Genomic DNA, 9,174 nt, shown 5'->3' on the forward strand with positions numbered 1-9,174 from the left:
AGAAAAAAAAGCCAGGTGTGAATGACTAGTTTCCTGCACCCTTTAAGCAGTGTCTGGACGTCCCCGCTTCACAATATCTAAAGCAGCAATCTCACCTGGAATCTTACCTGATCCGAAGTCTATCAATGTCCAGGTACCCTCATTCCCGCAATGTTATATGTTGGAGGGGAGGTGTTCCCTACCTGTCTTCTGGGTTAGGAGGGATTCCGATGTCTCCCGTGTGAAGCTTGAGTCAGATCTGGAAGAAAGAAGTATAGGAGAGTGAGAGAGACAGAGAGGGCAGAGAGACAGAGAGACAGAGAAACAGAGGGGGCAGAGGGAGAGACAGAGGGGGCAGAGAGAGAGTGAGACAGAGGGGGCAGAGAGAGAGAGAGAAAGAGAGAGAGAGGGCGAGAGAGAGGGGGCGAGAGAGGGGGCGAGAGAGGGGGAGAGAGAGAGAGAGAGGGGGGGGGCGGGCGAGAGAGAGAGAGGGGGGCGAGAGAGAGAGAGAGGGGGGCGAGAGAGAGACAGGGAGAGAGAGAGAGAGAGGGGCCAAGAGAGAGACAGAGGGGGAGAGGGGGAGAAGAAGAGAGGGGGAGAGGGGGGGCAGAGAAAGAGAGAGAGGGGGCGGCAGAGAGAAGAGACAGAGGGGGCGACAGAGAGAAGAGACAGAGGGGGCGGCAGAGAGAAGAGACAGAGGGGGCGACAGAGAGAAGAGACAGAGGGGGCGACAGAGAGAAGAGACAGAGGGGGCGGCAGAGAGAAGAGACAGAGGGGGCGGGAGAGAGAAAGAGAGAGACAGAGACACAGAGAGAGAGACACAGAGACAGAGACACAGAGAGAGAGACACAGAGAGAGAGACACAGAGAGAGAGAGAGAGAGAGAGAGAGAGAGAGAGAAACAGACAGACAGAGACAGAGAGAGAGGTAGAGAGAGAGAGAGAGAGAGAGAGAGAGAGAGAGAGAGGTCGAGAGAGAGAGGGCGAGAGAGGGAGAGGGAGAGAGGGAGAGAGGGAGAGAAAGAGGTAGAGGTAGAGGTCGAGGTAGAGAGAGGTTGAGGTAGAGAGAGAGGTCGAGGTAGAGAGAGAGGTCGTGGTAGAGAGAGGTCGAGGTAGAGAGGTCGAGGTAGAGAGAGGTCGAGGTAGAGAGAGGTCGAGGTAGAGGGGGGCAGGGTGCGGCAGAGGGGGGCAGGGTGCGGCAGAGGGGGGCAGGGTGCGGCAGAGGGGGGCAGGGTGCGGCAGAGGGGGGCAGAGAGAGAGAAAAAGAGAGAGAGAGAGAGAAAAAGAGAGACAGAGAAAAAGAGAGAGAAAAAGAGAGACAGAAAAAGAGAGAGAGAGAGAGAGAGACAGAGAAAAAGAGAGGTAGAGGTAGAGGTAGGTAGAGGTAGAGAGAGAGGTAGAGAGAGGAAGAGAGAGAGGTAGAGGTCGAGGTAGAGAGAGAGGTCGAGGTAGAGAGAGAGGTCGAGGTAGAGAGAGAGAGGTCGAGGTAGAGAGAGAGGTCGAGGTAGAGAGAGAGAGGTCGAGGTAGAGAGAGAGAGGTCGAGGTAGAGAGAGAGAGGTCGAGGTAGAGAGAGAGAGGTCGAGGTAGAGAGAGAGAGGTCGAGGTAGAGAGAGAGAGGTCGAGGTAGAGAGAGAGGTCGAGGTAGAGAGAGAGGTCGAGGTAGAGAGAGAGGTCGAGGTAGAGAGAGAGGTCGAGGTAGAGAGAGAGGTCGAGGTAGAGAGAGAGGTCGAGGTAGAGAAAGGTCGAGGTAGAGGGGGGCAGGGTGCGGCAGAGGGGGGCAGGGTGCGGCAGAGGGGGGCAGGGTGCGGCAGGGAGCAGAACAAACAGTATAAACCTGGCAGTAAGAAATCTCAGCAAAATATTCCATCTAATAACAAAAATATCAAACCTGAAAAAAAAACTTTCCCTAACAGACAAACGACAAAATCAAAGAAAAATGGTTCGATAAGGAATGCAACACCCTTAGAAAAAGCCTGCAAACAATATCAAACCAAAAACACAGAGACCCAAACAATACAGAACTACGAATGAGGTACCACCAACACCTGAAGCACTACAGGCACTCCCTAAGGAAGAAAAAACACAACCACATTGCCAAACAATTAGAAAGAATTGAAGAAGCATTAGATGAAAATACTTTCTGGCAAACCTGTGTAGCCGTGACCCTTGATTCACCCCGAGTAATGAGAGGTTGCGCTTGCAAGGAGTAGTTGCAGAAGCCCGCGAAGGAGGAGGATACATATTGGCGGGAAAGGAGCAGTCCCTTGACCCAGCAGCCCCCACGGGGAGGGTCAGGTGAGCGCGTTTAGCCTATGGGCGGAGGAGTTGCCAGAGATATAGTCAGTGGTTGCGCGCACGTGGAGTTAGAGCATCGTGGAGAGACGAGGAGACGGAGACACTGCGCTGGGAGGTTGTACCCCCCCCCAGGCGCAGTCAAGATGCCCCGGCCCAGTTAGCCCTGAGTCACCGTAGAGACAAGCGGAGCTAGGGACACCCTTAGTAAGGGATTTACCCCCCCTAAAACTACTGCTGTGTTCGGGACTATCCTGTCGGGGAGAAGCGCCCCATATCGCAGCGTGGAATCCCCAGAGACTCTTTTTGAAGAACCGTAGCAGTTCCGAGCACCGGAGTGCTCGGCAGGAATTTCATCAAGTGCACCAACTCTACCCTTTCAATCACCTAAGACCTAGTGGCTGCGCAGTCACCCATACACATACACACGGCCGTTGGAAGCGAGAGAACTGATTAACGTATTTGGACACGGGGTGGGAACACCCGGTGGTGGGATTGGGGGAAAGTTATTGTTGGCGTCCGCCGAGGCGCAAGTTATTGTTGGCGTCCGCCGAGGCGCATAATTGTGGACGTCCTCCGTGGTGTGTTAAATGTTGTGTACCAGCGGATTGGAATGTCATGGCATGCAATGTATCGTAAGGTTGATTTATCAGTAAACAAGATTGGTTTTATAACATGGTCGTGTCAGAGAAATTCTTGTATAGAGGTCCTGCGAAGACTAACTCCCCCTTTGGCGGGATCTGTCACAGGTGGAGGCGCTGCACTGAACATACATACATATTGTATGCACCCCGGGCTCTCCGTGGCAGAGACTCAGGCCCTGTGAGTCAGCAGGTAACACAGCACAGAGTAACAGCTTGCCAAGCGATAGGAAGCAGGGTTACACCTGGAAACATCTGGATACAAAGCAGAATAACAGACACCTGGCCATTCAGAATGGCAACATCTGGAAAAACTACTTCAAGGACCTTTACCAAGAAATCCCAGAAGAAAACCTGACACAAGAACAAAAACAAATCCTCACCAAACAAATATCACTGGAGAACACTATAAAAGATAACCAAAACCCTCTGGACATAGCAATCACAATCCAGGAAATAAAAGAAAAAAGAAAACTAAAAAAAAACAAGAAAGCCAGCGGACCAGATGGCATTCTACAAGAGATGCTGAAGTATAGCAATTCATCTATACAAGAAGCAATACTGAAAATGTTCAACCTGGTCCTCACTACTGGCTACTTCCCTGAACTATGGAACGAAGGACTGATAACCCCTATGCACAAGAAAGGAGACAGGATGGACCCATCCAATAACAGAGGAATCTGTGTCAGCAGCACCCTGGGGAAACTGTTCAACAGCATCTTGAACAGCAGAATCCTCATCTTCCTGACAGAGCAGTGTACTGAGTAAGAGCCAGACAGGCGTCCTGCCAAACCACCGCACCACGGATCACATCTATACCCTACACAGCCTGATTAATAAGCACGTCCACAACACCAACAAGGGCAAAATCTTTGCTTGCTTTGTGGACTTCAAAAAAGCCTTTGACTCCATCTGGCAGCCAGGCCTATTGCTGAAAATACTAGAGAGCGGAATAGGGGGGAGAACATACGACACAATCAAAAGTATGTACTCTGAAAACAAAGGCTGCGTGAAAGTTAATAACTAAAGGACAGACTTCTTCCATCAAGGCCGTGGAGTTAGACAGGGCTGCAGTCTGAGTCCCACACTTTTTAACATTTACATCAATGAGCTCACAGCAGCCCTAGTATCCTCCTCAGCACCTGGGCTCAACTTGGCTGGAACTGAGGTTAAGTCTCTACTATACACAGACGACCTGCTCCTGCTGTCTCCAACAGAACAAGGCCTCCAACAGAAACTGGCAATACTAGAAAAATTCAGCCAGACCTGGGCACTCTGTGTGAACCTAGAAAAAAACAGAATAATGGTATTCCAGAAAAAATATAAAAAACATCCAACCATATCGCAATTCACACTGGACGACAATGCACTGGAACAGACAGCGAGTTACACATACCTAGGTCTAACAATCAGCTCATCAGGGAAATTCAGCCTGGCCATAAATACACTGAAGGAGAAGGCCCGCAGGACATGCTACACAATAGGGAAACAGATGTACCACCTCAAACCACCAATACGAATCTGGATGAAAATATTCAACAGCATCATCACACCCATCCTTCTGTATGGCAGCGAGGTGTGCGGCCCTGTAACATTCCCAGTTTACACAAAATGGGATACCAGCCCAACAGAAATACTGCATCTGGAATTCTGCAAACACCTTCTCCAAGTACACAGGAGTACATCAAACAATGCATGCCGGGCTGAGCTGGGCCGCTTTCCTCTACTGCTCACTGGACAGAAGAGAGCACTGACATGCTGGGCCCACCTAAACACCAGCCATCCACAGTCTTACTGCTACAGAGCAATGAGAAGCCAGGACCTCCTCACTAAACCCTGTGCCATCAAATAACTTGTCCTCTCACTCCAAGGACAAAACCCCACACAGATCAACAACCTGCCAAAAAAATAAATCAACTCAATCGCCAACGAAATGAAGAAGCAGTATGTGACTAGGTGGGACAATGAAATCCAGCGCTCAAAGAAGCTGGGAACCTACCACAGCCTACAGAGAGAATACACTCTGGCACCCTACCTACTGAAGGTAAAAGACCCAAAACAGAGACAGACCCTGAGCCAGTACAGAATAAGTGCCCACAGCCTAGAAATAGAAACAGGCAGACACAGACACAACTGGAAGCCCCGGGAGATGAGACTGTGCCAAAGATGTGAGCTAGGAGAGGTAGAAGATGAAACACACTTCCTGTTGCGTTGCACACAATACTCTGAAATGAGGAGTGCCCACCTAGAGAAACTCACTGCACTTATCCAGAACTTTAATAATATAGAGGAGAGCCAAAAAATAGCGATCCTCCTGGGAGAAGATGAAACCACAGCAGAACAGGCTGCACACTATGTCAGCAGCTGCCACAGGCTGAGAGACGTCCACTAACCCCCACACCCCTGTGTGAAACTGTTACCCATATACCGTGCAACCATTATACCCTACCCCCTAGTATTCATGTAATCATTGTCCCCCACCCCCTATTATAAACGCGAGGGCGAGACAGAGGACGAGACAGAGGGCGAGACAGAGGGCGAGACAGAGGGCGAGACAGAGGGCGAGACAGAGGGCGAGACAGAGGGCGAGACAGAGGGCGAGACAGAGGGCGAGACAGAGGGCGAGACAGAGGGCGAGACAGAGGGCGAGACTTCAACTTACACACACACACACACTCTCCCACACACACACTCCCCCACTTACACACACTCCACTCTGGTATGCTGCATCTCCCTCTCCCTCCTCACACACAACCACACTCTCTCTCTGCCACTTACACACACACAGACACCAAACCCCTCCCCTACACGAGAGCGAGTGTCCGCCCTCTCAAATTCCTCTCTCTCCCTCTTATCAGCGGTGCCGACAGGAGATGAAATACAGCAGTGACCGGGTGGATGCTCTTATGTCTGAAGCCGGCTCACTGGAGTGGTATGCTGCATCTCCCTCTCTCCCCCCCCCTCTCTTACCTGCCATGAGAGTGAGGAAATCCAGCCTGGGGGGCTCCCACCGTCCGCCTCGCCCGCGATACACACGGAAACAGCAGAAACACGAGCAGCACTTCCTCCAGCCACACAGCGCCGCTCCGCAGACACATCCAGCTAAAGCCACAATCTCCAGGCCTCTCTCCGCCTCTGGTCCCGGCAGTTGCTAGGAGATCCTTAGTGGGGGAGGGCGTGCCTGTATGCGCCTGCGTTGGTGTGTGGCGTAGCGTCACTGCAGTGCCTCCAAGGGATGTCTTCGGCTGGGCTATCCTTACGGTGTCCCGCGTTGCTAGGTGACCCGCTTGATCGTGTCCCGGCATCCTGAAATGAGCCACGGCACAGCAACGGCACTCTACAGGGGGTTAAATGCACTCCTCCGGGCGATCAGGGGTTGCATTTGTCGAACACTGGCCATAATCATGTGTGTGCATGGTCCATCTCAGCCTCAAACACTCTCCGGATTGGACAGCTGATTAAAGAGACAATGCTGAATGGCCTAGCCGCCCCCTCTCCATGGTTTTGTATGAGAACCAAACCTATATAAGCCCAGCAAGACTTCCAGAGATTCAGAGAAACTCTGTGTCCGGTGGAACCATTTGTTGACTGTTTTGAAGCAACATGCTCCAGCTGCTGGAGGTCCTCACCCAAACCTTTCTTAGTTCCAGAGGCCTCACAGTCTGCAAGAACTTAACCACAGGATAAGCAAGCTTAAGCGACATCATGAACTCTAGTAAGAGTTTATGTTCTATGTTTTCCCCTTTTAATTTCTATTGGGCTAGGCCTGTACTATTACCTGTTCCTAATAACTCGTCCCCCTAGGATCCCTAGAAATGGTGTGATCTGCATACGTGTCATGACAATGCATATGCAGAAAACACGTCCCCATCAAGCTCTTGCAATATCCACAAATGGGTGTGTTGTCTCAGACAGAGGTAAATAAGGTTTATATGCAATGCAGCAAGTAAAGTGTGGCATAGATTTCCATATCCCAGTGGTCAGCCAACTACGTTACAGATGCACATCATACACAGATACAGTTGTATTGAGGCATACTCACAGACACCATGCAATGCCGATTTGGCAACCAATTGTTTCCTGGCTGGCGAGAGCTGCTGACCCCTATTTGTAGTAGCACTGGTACTGCTTGTTGACTTCCACAATGGAGGTTGAGTATTGCCGGTAGACCGTGTAATCTTCAGCAGCACACCTTCAATTATAAATGCCATTTACAATGAATGTGTTGTATTACATACAAGCTTCATTACCCTGTCAGAGAGACAACAATACGTCCAAGGGGTATGGACATTCCAAGAGCTTGATCACAACTGTTATAATGCAGACAAATACTTTTTGAACTCAGAACAGCTCAAGATACTTCAACAAGTGGGGCGGATTACTTGGCACCGAAAGTCCCCTATTGCCTATTATGGAGACTGAACCAAAACAACATTGTAATTGTGCATTAGGTGAGACTTATATTTGTTTGTTGAAGGGCATTCAGGGAGACATACTTCCAATTATACCACTATCCTACTTATTATTGTAGTTTCTATGCACCTCCTATAGTTTTTTTTTTAGATTTCTGAGGCATGAAGAAGTGTGGTAACTTTGCAACATAATCCTACATTTCCTATAAGGATATGTAATGATAGCTCAAACTTTTCATAACTGTGCATTGTACCATAATTTACCACATCATTGTTTTAGCATAGCACAATTATCGCCACTGTATATTCCTCTCCCCTGTGCCTTATTCTGTCTGGTGTAATTGCTAATTTCCGATTATAAGACAATGATTAAAAGATGGGCCAATGGGGATCATATTAATAAAGGTTAACCCATTGTCCCTATCTATCTTAAGGGATCCTCAGGGGGTTAACCCAGTATCCCAGAGAATAATGTGATTGGGTTTATGTACCTCCCTGATTAGAATGAGTATGTTTTGCTGCTGCCCATGTGTGCAGGGCTGGTAATCACTCAGCGAGCCTGCACACACAGAGATAGGGTCCTGCTATCAGGAATGTGGGTGCGGAAGTGCCCCAGGAATTGTTAGGAGTGGGGAGGAGTGCTGACTCAGGTCTGGGGAACAATGTCTCACCGAGTGGCGCTATTGTTCAGTCCAGATTCTGAGGCGCCTATCTCTGAGGGATATATTGGGTTGTCTTGGGGAACCGTTGCTGGGTATAAGCCCCGTAGGTACAATTTCTATTTGTCAGTTTGAATTTCCCACACCTCTTCAAACCCACCTCTGTGGGGTGTCTTAGGGGCACAGTCACCTGCTGTGTCCTGGATTGGCCGATCAGACAAAGCCTCTGCTCGGTGATTAGTCAGCACCCCGTCTTCCATGCTTTGCTATTAAGACAGGTAACCTATGTAAAGACAGAAAGTTACTCCCTGCACTTCAATCATTGGGTAGCAATAAATGGGGAAATAAATATACATAGTGAATACTAAATCTATAAGAAAAAGGAGACTATTGGTTACATCCTTTGATCAAATAATGCCAAGCTTGGTAACCAACGTCAAGGTAAGTCTCAATAGCAGGTCCCTATGCTAAATGAATGGAAACAAAAGAACACACACTAAGAGAATGGGCAGCAGTGAAGAGCAGAGACTGTCTCTGCTCCTATGCTAAATGCATATACATGTTCTGTGAAATATACCCTGTAAAGAGCTGCCAATTTCTCATTACTATGCCATCCGAGGTTTGTGCCGGAGATAAACCAAAGTGAGGCGTGTAAGTGGAGGCGAGCAGGCGATTTGAACTTGCTATAGTGCAAATATCATCACTGGATTACTGCGCTACCCACAGCGGACGGAGCGTGGAAGCCTCCCGGGTTAGCCTTGGAAGCGGCGCCTGGCACCTAGTTGATAAAGTATTCCCTGTTTGGGTGAGTTTGTGCCCAAACTGTGGGTAGCGCCGTCTGTCGACCTCATTCAAAATGTGTGTGTGTGTGTGTGTGTGTGTGTTCCCGATGTTAAGTGTCCTTGTCTCCTGTGACTGATATCACAACCTGCAAATAATATCCACCTCCCCAGGACCAGCTGTGAGATGAGGGCCGGATCTTTTCCTGGGAGTGCGTCTGTTTCTCTCCTGGGCTTTGCATGCACAGTAGACCGTTGGCATCTCGTTTCTCAAGGTTACGTTTCCTAGACAATGGAAAATTAAATAGAAACGTGTTATTGGGAGTTTTTAAAACCACTATTTTGGGGTGGGGAGGGGGAGATATTTTGCACACCCACAGGTTCCTAGTTTATGGCTGTGCTACTCCCCAAAT

This window comes from Ascaphus truei (assembly GCF_040206685.1).
Source record: "Ascaphus truei isolate aAscTru1 chromosome 12 unlocalized genomic scaffold, aAscTru1.hap1 SUPER_12_unloc_1, whole genome shotgun sequence".
NCBI classification, from domain to species: Eukaryota; Metazoa; Chordata; class Amphibia; order Anura; family Ascaphidae; genus Ascaphus; species Ascaphus truei.